Raw genomic sequence first — 2,788 nt, forward strand, 5'->3', positions numbered from 1 at the left:
CTTTCTTTCTTTCTTTCTTTCTTTCTTTCTTTCTTTCTTTCTTTCTTTCTTTCTTTCTTTCTTTCTTTCTTTCTTTCTTTCTTTCTTCCTTCCTTCCTTCCTTCCTTCCTTTCTTTCTTATTCAAGTCTTCTTGTACTAAACGACTAATGTGGAAATGTTTTACATGTATAACCTATATCAGATTGCTTACCATCTCAGGAAGGGGAGAAGAGAGGGAGGGAGGAAGGGAGGGATAGAATTTGGAACTCAAAATTTAAAAAAAAAAGTTTTAAAAATTGTTTTAACATGGGGAAAAATAAAAATATGAAAAAAAGACATGCAAGGTTCTCCAACCCTCTATTGGGATATCATTGAAGAACTGAAACTGTCCCAGGCATGGAAGGGCAACCACAGGCCATCTTGTCCCCTGACCCTCCTTATAATCTCAGGTTTCATACTGTCTCCTAGAAACAAGTGTATAGGAAAGGTCACAGAAAGTAGAAAAAAGGAGTGTATTCTAAGACATTTTAACTTATATAATGAAGGTGATCATCCCAGCGGAAATTACCCACTATATACTGATTTTACTTTCCTCTAATGCTCTATCTAGTTCCAGACACTTACTAGCTGTATGATGCAGGGCAAGTCATTTAATCCAATTAGCCTCAGTTTACTCATCTGTAAAATGAGCTGGAGAAGGAAATGGCAAACCACTCCAGTATCATTGCCAAGAAAAACCCAAATAGGGTCATGAAGAGTCAGATAAAACTGAAAACAACCAAATAACAACAACCAGTTCTCAAAATCATGACTTTTGTTTAGGATGCCCAATTTGATAGGTCAGATTTAGAACTTTTTACCTGAAACATACAATTTACACTAGGTGAAATTGACAATATAATTTTTAAAGACATAATCCCTGTCCTTAAGATTCCTAAGTATTCCATCCTTTGTTTGCAATGAAGTTACTAATGATAAGGATCATTAAGGATCCTTATCCTTAAATAAGGAATGTACTTTGGACTGTTCTTGCTGCAGTAGGGACAGGTTTTCCCAAACCATTCACACTCCATTCTCCCATTCTCCTTTCAACCAACAGCATATATTTACAATACAAGTAAAAGGGAATACAAATCTACAGCAAAAAAATAGTTGGTAGAAATCCAAAAAGTTGGCCTTTTTATATTTTGCTGGATAGTATTCACCTCACAGGGTCAGTATTCAGTGTAATGAGCTATTTGAGATTTTCTATATCCTTTTTTCTAGCTCAACTTCTAACTGAAGGAGAAGTTTTGAATGCCATTAGGTTTCTCTCCTGTGGCAAAGTGCCTGGTGCTTATTCTATTCCAGCTGAGATTTGCAAGGCAGGGGGTTCACTTCCCATACAAAAGCTGACTGAAATTTTCTGGGTTACATGGCAGGCGGAGGTTATCTCCCAGGAGTTCAAGGAGATCTCCTTTGTCCATCTCTATAAAGGAAAAGGAAATAGATTGTACTGTGGCAATCACGGGGGAGAAGAGGCGGGTCTTTCTCCTAGTCATTGCTAGCAAGATTCTTCCCAGAGTTCTCCTTAATGGTGATTCTTCTCCTGGAAAATGGTCATCTACCTGAGAGCTAGTGAGATTTCAGAAAAGGCTAAGGAATAGTCAATATGGTGTTTGCTGCCTGACAACACCAGAAGAAATGTGAAGAGCAGAACAGATGTCTTGTACAAAACATTCATTGATATAACCAAGGCCTTTGATACCATCAGTCAGGAGAGCTTATAAAAGATCATGGCAAAATTTGGTGGCCTGGAGAAATTCATCAGTATTGTACCTCAGTTTCACAAGGGCATACTTGCATAGGTTCTGGACAACGGATGATGTTCTTGCACTTTCTCAGTCAACAATTCAGTGAAGCAGGGCTGTGTGCTTGCTCCCATGCTTTTTTTTTTTTTTGTCTTTTTGGAGGGTAGCTGGGGTTAAGTGACTTGCCCAAGGTCACATGGCTAGTTTTGTGTGTGTGTGTGTGTGTGTGTGTGTGTGTGTGTGTGTGCTAAGTGTCTGAGGCCAGATTTGAACTCAGGTCCTCCTGACTCCAGGGTCAGTGCTCTATTCACTGTGCCACCTAGTCACCCTGCTCCCATGCTTTTTAGCACAATGTTTTCAGCAATGTTGTCAGAAGTCTTCAACAAAAGGACAAAAGTGGCATCAAGGTCAACTATCACACTGATGGTAAATGATTTAACTTGAAAAGGCTGCAAGCTAATACTAAAGTAGAGGGAAAGTTTGTACATGATTTTTGTTGGTTTGTTTGTTTGCAGATGATTGTGTACTCAGTGAAGCCTCTGAGTGAGACTCAAATGCAACAAAATATTGATTGATTCTCTGCTTGTGCTAATTTTGGCCTGATGATTAGCCCCCGGAAAACAGAGGTTCTTTACCAGTAGCACACTAATTTGTGGAACTGTAGGCTACAGCAAATGGAGAAATTTTGGATGCTGTGGATAAGTTCACTTCCCTTGGCAGTATATTTTCCAGGTGTGGGTATAATAGCATAGATAATGAGGCTGGTGCCGATGCACACATTGCCAGAACTAGCTCAGTGTTTGGGAAGCGCCAAAGGAAAGTGTGGGAGAGAAGAGGTATTGGACTGCGTTCCTGAGTGAAGGTCTACTGAGCCATTGTGCAGACTTCATTATTGTCTGCCTGTGAAACCCAAACAGCATACTTGCGCCACTCCAGGAAATTTAATTGCTTCCATTTAAATTGTCTTAGGAAGATTCTGACAAGATAAGGTACCAGACCCTGAAATCCTTTCTCAAGA

Source organism: Petaurus breviceps, unplaced genomic scaffold (assembly GCF_028583685.1).
Source record: "Petaurus breviceps papuanus isolate PSGF00001 unplaced genomic scaffold, PetGlider_PUasm1.0 90762, whole genome shotgun sequence".
Taxonomy (NCBI): Eukaryota; Metazoa; Chordata; class Mammalia; order Diprotodontia; family Petauridae; genus Petaurus; species Petaurus breviceps.